General features: G+C 34.8%; 1 protein-coding gene across 3 annotated transcripts in view; it reads left to right on the plus strand.

The window, feature by feature from the left end:
• The window catches only part of LOC114871237, a 290378-nt gene that overhangs the window by 82080 nt on the left and 188875 nt on the right, over positions 1–19423 (plus strand). The window lies entirely within an intron of this gene.

The raw sequence follows: 19423 nt of genomic DNA on the forward strand, positions 1-19423 counted from the left end.
TAGATGGCACTTGTTGTTAGGGAGATATGATTGTTTAAAGAGAATCGTAATTTTTAATTCGTCGCTAGCACGTGTTCATTGACTACTCCATGTTTGCACGCGTTTATGAATGACTCATTCACAAACTTTTACTATTACTATTACTATTCCGCGTGGGAAAAAAGTAGGTCACGGCGCTTTTGGAATTTCGTGCGCTCTTTGAAGTGTGATATCTTGAGAACCAATCAACGTATCGACTTGAAACCAAATGCGTTGTCAAGGGTACATTTCCAGCTTTTTTTCTATATTAATTTCGTTCTAATTCTTTATATGTTATTGCTATATTTTGTTATTTTAAAATTTAGAAAAATAATATTTAGAGGGATGGTTCAAAATTTAGGAAATAATAATTGAATTCAAATTGGATAATAAGTAATTAAGAATCGATCGTATTGTCAACATTTTCTCAGTGTACATTTGATATTAATTGAATTAGATAGACAAATAAATGATTGCTTTGATTGTATTAGGTCGCGTTTGTAGAAACTAATACATATTAGTTGGTGTTGCCAGTGAAAGCAATCGATGCAATAAATTCTATACACAAAGCGTGTTTACGCAGTAACGATAAGTGCTTCTCGTTTTGATCTCGATTGTCCCGAGATACTGTGTTCGAAACACCGATATGTATTGCTATAGTCGGTAAACTACAATTATCGAATATCGGTATCTCTCTAGGATATAAAATCACACAAGAGACCGCTCGCTAAAATATAATTTCAAAGAAATTGACAACGATCAACTTTTGCAATTTATTTTTAAACATTCTGAATTTCTATTGCTGTTCGTTATAAAATTATTTCAATAGTTCGACAAAAATTTATATGCTTTGAATTAATATTAAATTACTAATTTGCAAAGTTCTGTTAAATTTTATATTTGTGTCGAAGAACGGTTTAGTAGAATCTTCAGAATTGCAGAAAGATAAGAAATAATTCCTGAAAATTGCATAACTAGCACTCGGTCTAGTTAGATTGGCAATTTATGAAAGATCAATTTCTCGAGCTTCACATCCATTTACTAATTACTATTACTTGATAGTGTACCGACTTTATGACGCTCATTAGCCACGTGTGTGTGCGTGTACGTGAAGCGTTTGCTGTATCGGTTTTGTCATTAGCAAGAACATCTATTTTATGTTGCAAACTCGAAGAGGTCGAGCGAGAAATACTTCGATTTTCTCTTGTTACATATAATTACAAACTATAAGCTATTAACAGTCGTGTAGCTTAAAGAAAAATATTGATGGAAAAATAATTTAGTAGACTTGTTATATTTAAAAAATTCACAATATCGTTTCTATGATTTTACATACTTATCAACATCATATAGAATTTATTTCCAATTTCTAGAATGGAAAAACGTATTATTATTAATTAAATCCAAGTCAATTAACGAAATTTCATTATTATTGTGGATTTATCGAACATGATCCCCTATTCTTCGTTCTTGCATGAAATACAATTATTGTGGATTTAATATCAAAGAAATACAAATTCCGGATAAAATAAATAGGTTTATAAATGAACGTTATTCCGGCATTATTTAAGTCAATAAATGGAAAATGTATAATCTCAAATAAGCTTTAAATATAACAGGGGTGTACAAAAATGTTCATTGTTCACATATAAATCGTAATAGGATTTTTAATTTGTTTTTAGTTGAAACAGTATTAAAAATAATAAAAATTGTTGCATAGTCTTAATATAGTATCACTTTAAAAGTGGGAATATCGTGGCTTATCAAAATAAGCAATTCGTAATCTATTTATAATTATACCTCAGCATAAGTAATGCAAGCATGCATTCAAATATAAATTACTATACATGGTACATTACTATAATCTTTGTATTTTCTTATTATCTGGGCTCAATTTAGGACTAAAATTAATTTCTGAAACTACCACTTTGTAAGCGAGCTCTCTTTAAAAATTTCTATAAGAATTACCAAATGGTACCAGAGTTAATTTTGGAAAGTACCATTCTCTCTCGCCTCGCTATTTTTTCCTCGATGCTTCCATTTTATAAGAGTATTTTCGTATCCTCGACGTACCTCTTACACCGTGGAACCTTTCCGTGTACCATAGTTTACTTAAAAGAAAAAAGAGCTTTCATGGAAACTCGTGCTTGGATGAATCTGAAAGCAGCGCGGACCGTAGTCGTCTTTCAGGACTAGCCGGTAAAATTGGTAAATGGTGTTTCTCGTTTCAACGCCGACGGCTGCAAAAAGCGATACGTTTGGATCGAAATGATCCATTGTATTGCTTTGTATGCGAATTGCCTCGCGTTACTGCAAATATCAGCCGTCGTCCCTACATAATTTCATTTCATCGGGAATAATGATGTGTCGTCGACGGCGTTTCGTGTATCGCGTACCTCGTTTGTGTAATAATCGTAAAAAAAAAGATACGGTCCCTTGTGTTTCGCGTTAAATATTTACACGTGTTAGTTATATGTGCTCTGGGTATCAACAGATTTGTACGTGCACCGCGTTTAGTTAACCATACGGGTCGCTTTTCAATAGACTGTAACATTGTTGCGAGAGAAAATATCAATGAGGTATTATTGATCGGCGAATGAAAGGGTTTCGTGCTTTTCATTCTAAAACAAACCGTTTGTCAGAGGAAACGAAAGAGGAAGGGAATGAGAGAAACTGAGAATGGTAGAGAAATAAGAAGTAAACGTAGGGGAACAGAGTGAATGAGGCACGAGAGAAACGTAATACTCGAAAAAATAAAGATAGGGGTGGGAATAGAGAGAAGAGAAGCGTACGGGGGATGAGGATACAGAGAGTGGTTGGGAGGGGTGAAAGAAAGAGAGAATGATCCCAAAACCCAAAGGAATTCCTGGTACCGCGAAAAATAGGGCTCTGGAGCCCTCTTACCATTTCCAAGTTACGACGGACATTACCGACATATCCCGCATAACACAACGGTGGGCAAAAGTCGAGGATAATCGAAGGGAATTCCGATGTGAGATAGGTCAATAGAAGAAAAAGAATTAGGAAGATTATAGATAACTCATTCTTTGTGGTTTTTGTTAATATTATCTCTTGTTTGGATAATATTATTTATTTCTATCAATATTATAGTACACGTTTTCTATCAATTCTAGCAATGTTGTATTTATTTATTTAACAGAAAATAATTAATTTTTAAAATTCTTCAAATTTATTACAATCAAAGATAGAATAGTTAGATACTGTTTACTTTAATTAGTAGTCAATACTAATTCATTCATTAAATTTTAAGCTTTAAATTGATGTGTCATAAATGCTATTTGGTAGAACTTTTGTCATTAAATTTTGTTTAGCCAAGTCAATAGGGTACATTTCGTTTCTAAGAATTTCCTTATTAGCGTTTGCATTTCTCATTGAATATTTCTGTAGCCTAGAATCAAATCCATTCGTTTAAATCTGTCGGAAGTGCAATAACATTTATCTCCACTTCTTTTCCTTAACTATATCATCGGTTATTTAAGCACAGTGGCGGTGTTCATCAAATTCAGAGCTAGAATGATAGCAGGCTTGCGTGGGTGGAAATCCCTGGTGCTGAAACAGCTCGGCGATAGGAGTCTACTCGATTTTATGCAATGCATTTTAATCGCGAGTTTAAACGTTACGTTACTGCCGCTCCACTTTCAACGTTCGTTTCAAAATTCGACGAAAGTTTTTCATGTAGAATATCCGGGAAACTCTGTTTCGTTTGATCTCTGAACCCTTCCTTCGTGGTTGTTTCCTAAATCATGATCACGGTGGTTGATCATCTTTATGGTTCTTCCTTGGAAGTTTTCGATGACTTTTCGACGAGAATCATGGTAGCTTATTACGAAGCTTCTTCCGGTCGCGGCTCATAATTAAAGTCTGGAGACACGGGAGTATTTTCTATTAACATTCCTGGCTAACCCAGCGCGCTGAAAATGACCGCAGCCGACACGGGCTATGTTGTGCCACGGGCATTGCAACCCGTAGATGCATTTCCGGCCAACGGTAATGTCACGCGGACACACTTATACTTGCCATCTTCTCTCATAGAGATGGAATACTTAATTTTCACGCTCGATTAGCTTTCTCCACTTCGCGACTGCTTCGAAGGTATTTAAATGTCTTTGGTACATCGCCTGGAATGGGATTGAATTTTGTAAATAATTTTATAGATCCTGCTTGATCTATTTTCTTTTTTCTAATGTATAGAAATTGAATTATTTTGTTAAATTGTAATGGTACTTAAACAAAATAATGGTCTCAGGAATATTATTATTTTTTTCCATTATACTAAGCTTAAAATTTAGAAATATTACTAAAAATATTTTCTAAAAATATCTGAATTACTTAATTTTCAAAGTTGTTATTTTAACAGTGGAAGCTTGATTTGCATATATGCAGTTTTAGAATTTAAGAGGTTCAAATATTTTCATAAGCTCTATGAAGAATTATGATGAAGAATTATGATTGCTGTAGTGACAAGTTAAATAACTTTGTTACTCTAGTTAGTTGGTAATAATATCCCGTTGTTGCAATGGTTGCGACTAGCACTTGCTTAACAAGTTTCGAAGTAGCTAACTTTGGTTACTTAATCATTCTGGAGATAGGTGTAATAATACTTCGACTTGGAATCGATGTATTCGTAACGAATGGCAGACGTTAATTAAGTAAAATTGCATACGGACCTAGCTGCACTGCAATATCACTATATTGATTCGTGCAATCTGTTAATTCACTTTGCAATCGACTTAATTAAACAGTATTTCACTTAGCTTTGTGGTGGTTGGTCTTAAAGATCATAAACTCCTGTGATTTTCATATACTCTAATTTGCAGATAAAATTGTTATGAAATAAAAATAAAAATCATACGTAAAAATATCGAGGCGTTGCTACATATTCGATTTAATTAAAGTTCACTGAAGATTGATCCAATGAAAAAGCTTTTAATCAAACCATAGTATTTTATGAATGCTTTTAGTATGGTTTGTTCGTACAAAAATGACATTGTGAATTAATCAATTTTATCAGTTCCTATTGTTTTTTTTTAACAACTTTCATATTGTACTATTATTTTGTAGCAATTGTTGAAATACCTAATTAACTTCAAATTTTTATTTCCTTTCAAAACATAAAAAATAACGATTAACTTTTTTTCAGTCCATTTCTTCGATTTTGATTCATGGTAGTGTAATATGAAATCTCTCAGTATTCATTCGGTGTGAAAATGCAAAATAGGTAGCAAAGTCTGCATATTTTGCAGTTCGATACCTGTCCGCTGTTCGATTCGAATGACAGTCAACTCTTTGTCGATTTATTCGCCTATCGTGCTATAAATTTGATTCACTTTGAAGCGTGTCTTCTTGCTGTATACTGCATAGCATCGCGAACAGTGATACGATCCGTGTATGATCAGACACTAGTAGAGTTGCAGTATTGCAACGAGTAAATACATTTTAATTAACCCTTTCATTACCAAATTTTGATATACCAAGTAAATTATTAATCTGTATAATTGAAACTTTTAAAAATATAATCATAAATTACACTGAAGAGCTAAAATGTTATTTTTACATTTCATATTTTATTTGGATTTCCTGTTATGATTCAGAAAGGAATCCACGATGCACACAATTCACCATTAATTTGTTTATCTACCGTATACTGTTTATTTGATTAAATGAATTGTTTTATTCGATTCAAAGCTCATATTATGGTAGATTGTAGTTAACGATGAGATACAATCGTGTTTATCGGATTCTCAATGTTGCACAAAAGTTCATGTTACACATGACCAATCTTATGAAATTATTATTATCATTCATCATTTATACTGACGTAATGGAATAAAATTTACAATGTTTCTATCTCATTATTATTGGATTAAAGCATCGAACAGTAATACAGGTAGTAGGTACGTGGTTAATTCTGACCCATATTAAATAAGGTAATTAATTTGCAAAATATAAGTTTTTATCTTGAATTCTGGGATTCTTTTAAATTTTCAAAATTTATATAATTTAATTTTAATAAAATACATTATTTTTAATTCTTCACTCTCAAATACATTAAAAATATAAGATTTCAAAAATAATCATAGATATTTCTTTTGATAAGCATAAAATATTCTTCCTTCTGGCAATTCATGCAAAAAAAGCAAGAAACTTGATATTGCAAGGGTTAATTATTTATACGAGTGTCCTGAACCGTATCTCTCCTTAGGTTTACCTTCTTTCGTAGTAGCATTAGTTTCTTGGCGCCGCAACGGTGCCACGGTATTTCGTTTTAACGAGATGTCTCTCTTAAAAAGTTTCTCCCATTAAAAGTGTGTAATTGCAGATCTCCCCCTTGTCCGTTTTCGCATTGCAATCCGGCTATACATTTCAAGAAGCATATCCTGTTTTTTTTTTCTATGCTAATTGAAATTTACGAATTATCTTTCTGTTTACGATCAAATAATTCAATAACTATTCCATCACATCCCAGCGACCCAGATAACAGCGAACCCGTTAAAGCATCGCAGAACATTGAGAAGAATTGAAATTTTTCCTTCCGGATGTTTCACGAGCAATTCCGGATATGGAGAGCGAATAATATTCTTAAAACTGTAGGCGAACTGAACGTGTATCTCGGTGCAAAGAGGATTTGCAAACTCGAATGAAAGTTTTCCAGCTCGTCTCTTGGATCTCGACAGTGATCTTCCGAGAAAAGTTTCCGCCGGTGATCGGTGATTCGAAATTCTGTCGGGAACCGATAGGCAAGAGTTACACACGTCTGTGTCCGTGTATATGCATGTAGATGGACAAGTAGTTATAATCAATTATAGAGGACAGACGTTTGTTATTGGGCAAAAGTTTGATTTGATATCGGTTCCACTTCCGAAGAAGAATCGAAGTTGAGGATATCAGACTTTTCCCCTGTAGAAAAGTACTCTTCTCCGACTGTGACTGTGTTTTATTGAAATAGTTTATTCGTTCGTTTGTCGTTAGGCAAACTCCTTCAACTTAAGGGACACGGTGTTTAATCGACGATTCTTGGGTCATTCAAGACCAAATATTAAATCCATTTTATATCGGTACTCGAGTAACACTTTGTTACCTGAATAAATTTATACAAAAGTATGCACAGATCACAGAATCAAAATTATTTTTAATAGTACGTATAGAATTTTTTCAAAGTCCATTTACGAACAGATTCGTTTAAAAGAAATGATAAAATTTTATTGGAAGGAATCGGAGCAAAGGAAAAATTGAAGTTTGAGTTTGATGAAAATTTTGTCGGCCTCGATAATTGTTCGAGCAGAAAGATCCTTCACCCGGTCTTGTTTGGAAGATTATTAAAACAGAAGGCGTGGAAACTTTTTTAATTCGGTGCTACGGGTAAATATAAGGTATATATGTTGCTGCGAAACTTACCTACCACGGGTATACCTCCACTTAATTTTTCGATCGATCGTTCGGGATTGCTTTATCATTCCCAGAAGTTGGACCCTGCTTCATTATTCATAGTCGCAAGAAAATCCGCGAATTCGCTGAAACTCGAACGCCCGATGGAAGTTCCCTCTTTCCGTGGAAACTCTTCCTCTTAAGTATACGAACGTTTCGCGGCAACGTCCTTCGAATAATGGGGGATATAGTAGGTACCGTTTCAGCGTTTAGTGCTTATAAAGTTAAACACTCGTCTTCCAGGTGTATGCATTTAACGCTGCGATAATGACCGTACTTTTATAATTGAAACACCGCAGAAATTACAACAGTTATCTTACTCCAACTCCAACATCACGGATCAGCAAATTTTCTATAGCAATCCCTTCGACTTTCAGTTTAATGTTTGCCTGAAAATACGGTTCAAAGTTTTTGTTACATTTTCAACCCTACAATTTTCTACCGTGTGCTACAATTTTGGCAATTTTATCTTTTTCTTTTTCCATTTAACAAAAATTTTTTAATAAAATTATGTATATTAGTTCCTTTTTATATTTTCTGAAAAATATCTAATTTTCAAATATTTTTAGATTCTAAGTTTGCTCAAATTTTAAATATTTCAAAATTACACCTTGAGAAATAAAAAATTAGAATAATTTGTAGAATATTAGGTTATTCTTTGCTAAAGTGTTCTGGTTAGCATAAAATACTTGAAATATGGAATATATTTTAATTAATTACAAGGATATCAGATGTAGCTTGAACATCACTGGTGAAATTCCGGTTAGGACAGTATTTATTTAAAATTTCAAACGTTTCAGCGTTTTATACATTGTTATAGTTAAATATCCATTTCCAATTACTCACGGTTAACGGTTTAACGAGTACGATGTCGTGATATGCTCGCCTCAACATTCCATTTCAACGTTCCCATTAAATCCATCAAGGTCTCCATATTAGTATATTCCTACTGTATAGTTAAAATATTAACGAATACAGTATTTTAACTGCGGCATTCATACTTCCTTCATTTCCTTTTTTCATCCTCCAAGAACGACCCCAGATTAAAAGTTACTCTTCAAAATAATAAATTTACAATTAAAAAACAAAGAAAAAACAGAATGCAACGAAATTGCAATGCGTTGATGCAGTTTATGCAAAAAAATTTCATGCTCTTTTTTGCCAAAAATTAATTTAAAATTAATTATTTTTTAAATTCTGTGTATATTAATTCAGCCTCGAATACAGTGAATAATTGAACGAGTTATCAAACGATATCAAATTTACGAAGTTCATGGAAAGACTCGATCGTTGTTCAACAAACATTTTCTATACAAGAATTTAAACGTGTGCCGATGCTTTATGCAAAAGAAAGACCAATAAACAATTTCGTAAGGCACTTTAAGCGGGTTGGTAAGAAAAATATACTATTAGTATTTTCGTAATTACATGGAAGATATGGTGGTTGTATTAGGCTATAAATTAGCATAGCAGGAATTCGAATAGGGAAAAGATAATAAACTCGGGTTTTTTTTTTTGACTGGAAATTTAGAGAACGTAGAGAAATCTATTCTATGGAATGTCGTGTTTCGACGTGGCTCGATTAATAATAAATCAGTGTCAGCCGGTCTTGTTGTGGCGTTGAATCAGCGACATTTACGATGACAGATGACGTGCAAAATTATCTACAACACGGTGAAAGAAATGTTTGAAAAAGGTGCAGGAAGAAGAACGACAAGATAGGTCAGAGACACGATGATAAAAGAAAGAAAGATGATAGAAGATTGTCAAATTCGATAAGCACGGAAAATAAATAATTACATATTCAATTTTGATATAATATTTTCTATTTTCAATTAATCAAAAATATTATTTCATTTTCCTTATTTCATACATTTTGCATCAATTCAATACGTAGATAAACATCTACTGAAGTGATGAGAAATTTAAAAAAAAGGACATGTCATAGCTTATTCGATAGCTTAAGAACGGTGTTCTGTAATCTGGATTCTGAATCAGCATTCTATTTTCATACGATTTATGATTTTCATCCATTACCTTCGGAGCTATCGCTGCGATCGTGAAACAGTCAACTCGTAGCTGTTTTGTCACGTGTGTAGCCAGCGCATTTCGTGGTAAAAATAAACTCAGAAGGATACACGTGTATTATAAACATTCGCATAGTAGCTTCACGTTTACGTTTCACTGCTACAACAAAATGACGGTTTCCAGATTTCTTATTAAAAATTACAAAAATTAATTAATACACATCCTGCATAAAAAAGTATTAAGGAATATTTAAAAAGAATCAGTAGTCCATGAAATGCTCCAAATTCAAAAATGAAATATTTCTCATAAAGTGCAATTGCATTTTTAAGTGCATCGTTGCACCTGCATATGAAGGTGCATCCAACTTTTTTCCCCCTCAATCTTCAAAACTTACAACTTCAAAATAACATTATTTTCTCATTAAAAACTTAATTTCGTTTCCTCTAAAGTGTCCAATGCACTCGTAACAATATTAAACACCGTGGAAGTGATATTGGCAAATGGTGCACAAAAGTGCATAGATTCGGCGAAGGAACAGGGCGTCGTGGGCGTATGTAAGAAAAGTAGTATAGTAGGATCGCGAGAGGAAACATCTCGTGGAAGAGATACGTACACCGTTTAACTTAAACGCTCTGGAGATATCGAAAATGGTATGTACACACCGTCGATTGCTTTACATGTATATAGACTCGCGGTGGGTGGGAAAGGGGATGGGAGGGTTGAATGCTTTCGATACTTCAGAGAACCGGACAGTTATTGGTACTTAAAAGAAGAGCATCGGAGAACCATAAACTTGAGTGGTCGATGGGTGGCGGGATGGGGAGAGCAGCAGGGCGATGGTTCGAGTGAGTAAAGGTGATTGTGGAGTAGAAGATGTCTCCAGCTTGTGTAAGGTGCATCTGCATTTAAAGTGGCTGTGCTTGGCAGCCACTCTTCCTACGTCAAGTCAAAATCACGCGTACTATTCCGTGTGCGTGTGGATATATACGTGTGTACCTGACGTATATATCCGCATTCCTTCTTAGAATTTCGTTCGCGTAATTTCTTTCCTTTCCCTTGCCTACTCGACCCCTTTCCATCCTGAAACGGTTCTATTCTACGTATTGGATACGAGACTTGTTTCTTTTACGAAATATTTTTGTCGCGGAATTTCTGTTATGCCGGGAAACACGAGTTGTCTTTTTGAACGATTAGGGTGATACATGATGATTTCTTTATTGGATTCGAATTTCGTAGCGAAGGGTTATTTGTCACCTTTCCACGTGTATTTTTTCTTTCAAAAATGTACAAATTTAATTTGATAAAAAATTTTAATAAACGTAAAAAAATTTGAAGATTTAGTTGCCAAAGCAATTACAATAATTTAATAATTTAATTTATTATTTAAAGCCTTTGTCGGAAAGTTTCAAGAACGTCTGTTCATAATTTGCCGGCCCAAGTTGTGCAATAAATGTTATCTCGCGTGATCTCGGAATTGCTAACAGGGTAACGAGCGAGTCTCCCTTTTTTTTCTTTTAGAAGTCATTTCTCTTTCCTCTGAAACGCGACAAATTTGGTTAGGAACAATTTTTTACGCGTTTCTGGCTGACGTGCTCTTCTCGCAGTCCTTTGGGGAGACGTCTGCGGCGTTTGTGCCAAGGGATACTACGGTTAATTAAGGTCGTAAATTAAGTACTGCGCACTTTTGAGCATACACAGGCAAATGTACTGGTATTCAGCTTACGAATTCGCAAAAGGTTTTCCCATGTAAATATCGTAAAATTTTCAACCATAAGAAAAAGGAAAATTAAAAAAAAAGAAAATCATCTCTCTTGTTTGCTCATTCTATTTGTCAGTTCTTTTATCTCAATTAACGTTCTACGCATCGGCCAGACTTTTCACCGTCTCCTAGTATTTAATTAAACTTGCCAACCGTGTACTTAGGCGAGCAAGTAATTCTGATAACACGCTTATCTGTCGCCCGGTATCTGAAAGACTTTTTTCCAACTGCATTCGCCTTGTACGTACATACCGCGTGGGATATTAATAATGTCGACGTTTATAATCGTAATAACCCGTGCAATTATTCAACGTTGAATGTATCTGGACGGTTGTCGCGTCAGAAAAGGAGATTAACTCGTATACGCGTCGACTATCAATTTAGTTAATCTCTTCAACTGTGCGTGCCTTTGTAAAGAGCGACAAGTAGAAAATAGTACTCTCTCTCTCTCTCTCTCTCGTCTATGTGTTTTTACACACTTTGAGCGACGATTTCGCGATTCAACCGACATTCTTTTCACTTTTGATAATCCTGCAACCATGAGCGGAGTTAGGGAGCCGGAGTGGACAAAAGTTGAGGGTGGTGGTAAGCCAGTAACGTCGTAACGTAAGGACGAAGGGTCTATTGTTTGTATTCCCATGTGTGTATGGTTCCTTGAAAAGCCGGGCCCATAATTTTAACGTTTTTGCTGCTTCTCTCTTTTTCCCACCCCTGCAGCAGGTTTTTTTTTTCCACCCCCTTTCCTTCTGTTACCATCTCCGTTACTCTCGAGAAGCCTTTATCATTCGAGACCAGGATGAAAGCGGCGACCGCATGAAAGCCCACCTTTTTGCCCGGGGAAATAAAAATTACCATGTCAGACATAAACCGCTGTCTCCTTCCCTCTCGCTCCCACTACTCTTCCTTTATCTTTATCTCTCTCCTCGCTCTTTTCTTTTTTCTTTTTTTCACCAGCTTCTCTCCTCTACACCTTTACTCGCGCCGTTCCTTCTCTTCGGGAGAACAAAGATCCTCTAGGCTCGTATTTAGCTTTCCCGCAGCTTTATTAACGCGGTATTCAAACCGCAACGCGTGCAAAGATTTTCATCCTCTATCTATTGCTGATAAAATGGTAAATAATGGGGTTTCGGATGCTTCGGAAGGAAATTGTTTGATTTTCAGGCATTCTTTTTTGGTAGATCGACGTTTGAAGCTTTTAACGCTAGAACTACCAAAGGGGTCAAAATGACTGGTTTCCAGTTTCTTATTTTAAATTATAAATTTTATAATTTATATGCATGTTGGCTGTTATCGAGCTAAAGAATGAATGTACATATTAAATTGTTTCATCTTTTATTTATTTAGTAATCGACATTATTTTCAACTTAAAAATGTTTTAATTCTTTTAAACGATAGGTATAATAAATTGGAAATAATACCATTCGTCGTTGGAGGGTTAATCGTTCGGGTTGATTTCCATTGGAAATATTTCGCATGATTTTTCTTCGTGTTCCACGCATGCTCCCTGGAAATGGATAGATTATGAAACGGGGACCGTCACGTAATCTAAAGTTATGGCGACTGAGCTGACTATATCTTAGTTCTCACCAGATTTAAAATTGGTTCTCTCCAGAAATCCCATTGCAATCTCCTCACCCCATTCGCTACCGTGGAAAGTCAAACGTTATTATACTCGGGAAAGGGTTTCGCCGAATTTAATTAATTTTATCCCTTGAAACAGAGTATTTCTAGTTTTGCAAATGATAGAAGAGAATCTTCACGTTTTTCCACTTGCTTCCGAAATTTTTCCATCTCTGCTTCAAACTTTTCCTCTATTTTTCTATTACTCTGAGGAAATAGATCAACCTTTAGTCACATTCTCAAACTAATAACAAGCAGAGTTTAATGCACCCCTTTAGAGCCTGTGGAGCCATTTAAATTTAAGGCAGCGCCATTTCTGGAGCTGGAAACGAAGATGGAGCTCCAGGAAAAAGGAGTGGGAAGCACGTGTATTGTTTAGGTGAGAACTGGGGTGAAGCGAGTTTTCTTCATAGAACGAAGGAAAACGTGACGTCTCCTGGCTCGTGTTCGTTTTCTCTGTACTTCCGTTACCTGTTTCTATCGGTTTCCTTTTTGCTCGGTGTCTCCCAACTCTTCGTTCTACCAGCCTATGAATATTTCAACGGTCGAATCTCGTCGTCATGCTAAATTGTGTACGCCAGAGTACGTATGCCTGTATAATATGTAAACATACCGGTTGCATGAATTCCTTTGCGGGGACAAAACTATCCTGAACTGTTGAACGAACAATTATCGCGTTGACATTAGAATTTTAGTATATCGAATCAGTTGGAAAAAAGAACATAACAGAAGGTGCGAAGTGAAAAGCTTAAATTAGATTAAATTCAACGGAACACGAGTATTAAATGAAAAATCGATACTGAAACGTGTTCGATAATAATCATTGTGAAAAATGATAGAAGAAATGTGATGAATGGTTCGCCGTGCTTGCGTGTGCAGTTGTTTGCACGGAGCAGCAGTAAATGTGACGGTAATGCGTTGCATTATACCGGGCTCATGTTATCTCATAAGGCCAATTTGCAAAACGGAACAATTGTAATCGAAATGGAATTTATTCCACCGGGGAATTATATGGTTTGATAGCACTGATACACATGGTTGCTGCTGTTGTTTTATGAATATCTGTTCACCATTATCGTGCAACAATTGCCGCTAACACGGTTGCATGAAAATTGCAATAAAAGTGCATCGCGGTTCCTTGCGATAGGATCCTTGGTTTAATTTTATTTTAACAAAATCTTTTTTGAATTTTCAAACCTATTCTCAGGTACGATTCTCTGTGGTTATTATTTCGTTTGAATATTTTCAAATTTGGATCGGACGATGCATTTTGCACAACGAAACCTTGTGTAGCTTCAAATGCAGAATTTATTCCGTTCGCGGAATACACGGTTCGGCGAGGGTGCTACGGGCCATTGTTCATAGGTAATAAACTTTCGGCTAATCAAAATTGGTTGTAAACGGGATCGCATTGTGCATTCCTTGTACGAGGAGATTCGGCTTCGAATTTCGCAGGTTGCCGCTATGCCGAGCATAAATTGCCCCTTTGTGTGTCTTCCGGGATTGTGTAACAGGTTGTTGGCAACGAGGGATACGCAATGAACGACTTCGGTGGTTGGTACACACAGGGCCACACTGCCGCTGGATACAAAACACCATTTCGTCGAGCGATTGCTTTGCAACAACAACGACATGTAATTACAATGCGTGTACGGCCTATCTGTTGTATTTGAGTGTTTCCCGTCGAATGGTCAACGCACTTGGAAATTATTGTTCTCTTTCTTTATCAACTTCAAAATTTGATTCAATTTTGTATAATAGGGTGTATATGTTACTGCAAAAAATTAAATCATTTTATACTTACGAATTGCCACATTCTTTCTAATTAACAGGTTGTTTGAAAAATTTATTCGATAATGGTTTTATGAAATAAAACCACATTTTCTCTTGAATATTAAAATCCATTCGCTACGTCTACTCCAAACATTATTTTTCATGAATGAAAATTCACATTTCTTTCGACAAAAGTGCACAAATTAATTTCATTTTCATCTAATTTGAATAAAACTATCAATGAAACGTTGAATCTCCTGTAATTATCTTAAAGATAAAATTTCGATTTTAGTTTCTTCAATAATTATAATTAGAGTTAAAAAGAAAGGGACTTTTTAAATTTTTCATCTGCCAGAAAATATGAAAAAATGATTCCTGAATTTTTCCATTGATCAAAGATAAAGAATTTTTGAAAGTAATCGAGTACGATCGTCCTTCCCATCGATAACTAATCAATATTATTTTCAAGACGTTTAGTCGATGCAATCGAGGACGGAAAAGTCAGGGTCCGGGTAGCAATTGGTTCGACAAACTTTCTGCTGTTCGTCGACGTCGTCGACAGGCAAAGCTTTGCAACCCTGGCTCGATGTACATCGAGGAAAATGGAAGCCGAGGAAATTTGGTTACCGCAAGAATGCATGCAAACGGTTCCCGCCAATTTTCACCGCGATTTTCGTCGCATAACTTTTCGCGACCTGGGAATGGTGGACTCAGCTTTCTTTTTTCTGTGAACGGCCAGCTTTATTCCTTCGCTCCTTCGTTCGGGTTTATTCCTTCCCATATTCCGAATCGATTCGTTCTACCTCGTACTTTTCACGCGCGAGAAAAGCGTATTTTGCATAGCTATCTGGCCGACGCAGAGAACTCGTTAAAAATCGTCTCTGTTTTCACACCTGGAATCATTTTTTCCCCAGTTCGGGCATTCATGTGTAATTGCGTGCATTTCACTCGTTGCTATTTATTTCACGATCCATTATAACATTTTGCAAATGTAACAAATTTTCGATTGTGGAAAAAATGGAAAATTTATGAAATAATTAGGTCATCTATCAGGGGCAAACTAAACATAATTACACCCTTAAAAATTTTAGTATTTTGAAACTAAATAATTGCAAAATTTATAGAATAATTAGGCCATCTATCAGAGGCAAATTGAACATAATTATTCATTTTTGCAATTTTAAATAATTGTAAAATTGGGTTTTTGAAAACTGCATTTTATTGTCATAGAAGCAGCGATTTCGCGAGGTAAAGAGTTAGTTAAATTGGAAAAAGTATGATACTGTTCCGACAAACATGGTCAATCTATTCTGTTGCCGTTCAGCTCTATATTGATATATTTGGAATTCAATATGCGCTTTGATCGATGCACCAGTAACGCTATGAAGAATTTACAGCATTGGTTTGTTCAACGAATAAATACGTTTTGAGTATCCGGGAAAATAAACACGACTGGTTTATAGCTAACCATTAACGTTGTGCACAATCATTTTCAGACCTATTGTCTGTCAAAGTCTCTTTCAAAATATACTTTGTCGATTGATCAAATTACGACGTACTTTGGATAAGCCAAATAAATAGTAAAATAACGGTGGTCAGGTATTTTGTACGTAATTAAACGTTAATTCATGGTTATAGCAGCGAATTAATGAAAATTGTATCTTTGAGATAATTACAGAAGATTTGATGCTTCCAATTAGGTGAAAATGAAAATAAATTTATGCAGTTTTCTCAAAAATTTGTTGTAGCAGGTAGTTGATTGTAGGAAGTCGTAGAGTGGGCAATGAAAAGAGAAATTTTGGATTGAACTTCTATGACGTGTGCATAAATTGCCGGCCAGTTCGTTCTTTCATCGTGGGCGTATGATCGATGAGGGTTCCGATCAACGAAATGTAAGGAAGAATGCGGTTTCAATATTTCTTTTTCGTCCACTGACAAATGATTCTCGCCGGTCAATCGGATACGAATCTGAAACGTTATGTATCATCGTTTGTACGATAAAGCCCCGTTACCCGTTTCCTCGATTTATTTATTACGACTTCTGAAAGTGATCATCTCGCTAAAATATTCTATGACCTACGAAATTCTATTCGTACAATGGGATACATTTCAGAGATCTTAAATTGTTTTTTATTTTCCAAATTCAGTAATCTCTTCATTTATCAGACTTTTATTTAAATTTAATTAACATCAGAATAATTAATGATTCTAGAGTTAAATACTTTTCCCAATTCATTTATAATTATTTATCTAAATCCAGTAATTTCTTCATTTATCGGGTTTATATTTTTTAATTAACACTGAATAATTAATGATTCCAGAGTTAAATAATTGTTTCTAATTTTGATATGGCTATTTTGGCAAATTCAGTAATGTCTTCATTTATCAAACTTTTATTTAAATTTAATTAATGCTAGAATACTGAATGGTCATTTCACCTAGTCCTTAAATTCCTAAATGAGTTAATTTTGTAATGCTTCAATTATGAGAAAATTTCTTAAATTCAGCGACGTTGTAGAAAATTTTATTGAACTTTTGTATGAAAAGAATCGAGAAATATCGAGTGAAAAATTGCATTCATTGTATGCTATTTATGTCAGTATTGATTCCAGATTATGTTAGACTTCCGTTGTCTAAAACCATCCAGCTGTTGCATAATAATTTATATCCCCTGCAGAATTACTAATTAGTAGAGCGTATAAAAATAAGTAGCACGAAAAATTGAATCTCAAACGCGACAGCGATGTCGAAATGTTAATAGACAGTGAAAAAAGTTGTTAATAAATAGCTACGAAGTTCTCGCTTCTATTACCGTGAAAGGGGAGATCTATCTTAATTAATTAGTGGTTAAGTGAAATCTATGCGAGTCGATATTACTGTAGAAAGCGTAAAGAGGCTAAAAAAGGATTACGAAATCAGGGAGGATCTAAAATAAATTCGAATCGGTATTGTATGCTCTGCTTAAAAATAGAAATTTCAATATCAAATAGCGGCATAAAGTAAACCATTCTTATGCAAAAGAAAGCTTTTGAAGTGGAAAAAATAAGATAAACTATTATTTGAAATAATATTCAAGACAGATAGTTTTATCTTTTAATCGCATGTTTGAGGTTGTTGGTGAGTTTGAATTTTGGAACTTTACAACATGATACACTCGTATAATAAAATGAAACAGTGGAGATATACGGGAAAAAATATGAAGACGCTTCAGTCGAGGATTTCTCTGTTCTTATTCCGGGAGTCTAACTTTTTATGCTGTTCTTAGGCAGCGAAATGACGTAGTAAATTCTCGTTGCACGAATCTACTTCCGTTTTGTGTAAGAAAGTAAACGTATTTCCTGCTTTCTATAATACTTTTTACGTGACCAGGATTACGATATCGTTCCTTCAGAAATAATTTTGAAATTAGAAATTTTTTCTTTCGATTGGTAATTAAAGTGATAGATTAATAATTGTTCGAATCATTCACTATCGGTAAAAAGCGATTCTTTCCTCTTCGAACTGCGGTTCGTCATCCTTCACCATCAGCCGGCTCGATCAATAAGGAGACATTAATCTTCTTAACAAAATCTCACCTTAATTACAAATTACCTCGAACCCTCCTGCGGGCGTCTAATTCACTCTTGATATTTTAACGCCGAAGTAGTGATCCATAGATATTTAATGAGAAGCAAATTCGTACTTAATCATTATTAACCCTTTACATATATTATTTAGGTTCAATTTTTGACCTTTCGATAAAAACATAAAATATAAAAATAGCTATCCAATTATTGAAAATGCAATTTTTTTTTAAAAAAGGTGTTAAAGATAGACAAACATGTTTTCTAGGAAGCAATTTTTGTATCGTAGGCAAAGTGAAATAGCGACGAGGATAAACATGTATCACTGAAAATCATTAATTTTAGGTCTGCAGTTACTGCAGGGTTAATTAGTACCTGAAGTTTGCAAGCCACGAGAGTCTTTACTGCATATTAGGCGGGAGTAAAAGCGGTACGGCCTGGTACGGTCTGGCCACTTCTTTTTTTTGTTAGGATGGAATGCGGTATTAGCGCTGTTTCACCGAGGCACCCTTCAATTTTAACCCCTTTCATTTAAAGCATACGCTCGCACGCTGACGATGTTGTCGTTAAGAGGAACTCGAACTTAGAGGGTACATACCTTTGTGAATTTCCAAACACATTCTTTACTTGACTGTTTTATTTTTTATTTGTGTATATTATGAAAAATATTATATAAAATTTTGGTTAGAAAATTTGGAAAATTTCAAATCAAACCACCATGTACAAAAATTAATTTATTAGCCATATTTTTTTATACACAACCTCGTTAATTTTTAAAAATAATCTACGATATATCCCTTTCTTAATAAAAAAGGATTCTAGTCAATTCGTGGGGTAGTTTGTCTTGAATAAATTATTGAAAATGTCTCTCCTCGTCACAGAACGAGTTTCATTAATTTCAAAGTCTCGGGTTGATACCAAAATTAGCTTGCGCAGCATACGAAATTTGTTTATCAGAATGAATCGCCATTCTCGGAGATATTTGCGATAAACACGGGGGTTACAGTGCCCTTCTTGATACCACGTTCGTGTAACGTCAACAAATTTCTATAATTATGTTTGTTAATGTTTAGAGAGTACCGCGTGGGAAAACGGTGGGCAACCTAAGTAGTATTTCTAAGATTCTTAGACCCTCTCAGAAATCCCGTAAGCTCTCTCCACACGGATGTTTAGGTAATGTGTACCTACATGCTCGAGTTAATTACTGTTTGTAACC

The sequence above is a fragment of the Osmia bicornis genome, chromosome 10, assembly GCF_907164935.1.
Source record: "Osmia bicornis bicornis chromosome 10, iOsmBic2.1, whole genome shotgun sequence".
Lineage (NCBI taxonomy): Eukaryota > Metazoa > Arthropoda > Insecta > Hymenoptera > Megachilidae > Osmia > Osmia bicornis.